The sequence below is a fragment of the Fulmarus glacialis genome, unplaced genomic scaffold (assembly GCF_000690835.1).
Source record: "Fulmarus glacialis isolate BGI_N327 unplaced genomic scaffold, ASM69083v1 scaffold18581, whole genome shotgun sequence".
Lineage (NCBI taxonomy): Eukaryota > Metazoa > Chordata > Aves > Procellariiformes > Procellariidae > Fulmarus > Fulmarus glacialis.
In genome coordinates this window covers 8823-9351 of record NW_009192316.1, presented here as the reverse complement: position 1 = coordinate 9351, position 529 = coordinate 8823, and the positions used below count along the sequence as shown (strand labels likewise).

The window sequence follows — 529 nt, the reverse complement described above, 5'->3', positions numbered from 1 at the left end:
GGGCATCACCCTGGGGCAGCAAACCACGGGCAGCACCAGGGACCCCGGAGGGGCCCAGGCCACCACCCACCTAGGCTGAGCCAAGCAGCCATCTGGGGTTTTGTAAGCAGCCACGGTGCCCGTTGTATAACTTGTTTACTGGTGCCCCGGGCAGGAGCGGGTGGGGAGCCGATGGGTGCTGAGAGAATTTGCCTTGTGTGCCAATTTCCCTGAGAAAGGGCTGCAAGCAGGGACCTGTGCCCCATCCTGCCGCGCTGGCTGCCCAGACCCTGCCCCTGCCCTGGCATTGCCCTGGGGTACCCAGGCCAGGTAGACATGGGATGCCTGACACAGGCTGGAACGGGTCCAGGCTGAGCTGTCCCCATCAGCAGCCGGGAGTCAGCCCCACGTTCAGGTGCTGAGGGCAACCCAGGGTCCCTGGCTTCTGTGGACTGTGCAGGTCTCTGCTGTGCCCATTACAGGGAAAACCCGGTGTCCCCTCAGGGATGGGACGGGGGCTTTCGTCCTGTCCCCCAGCCGTGGGGAGGCA

General features: G+C 65.0%; 1 protein-coding gene across 1 annotated transcript in view; it reads left to right on the top strand.

Moving 5' to 3' along the window:
• The window catches only part of CRTAC1 (cartilage acidic protein 1), a 9686-nt gene that overhangs the window by 1083 nt on the left and 8074 nt on the right, over positions 1–529 (top strand). The gene's annotated exons all lie outside the window — the stretch shown is intronic.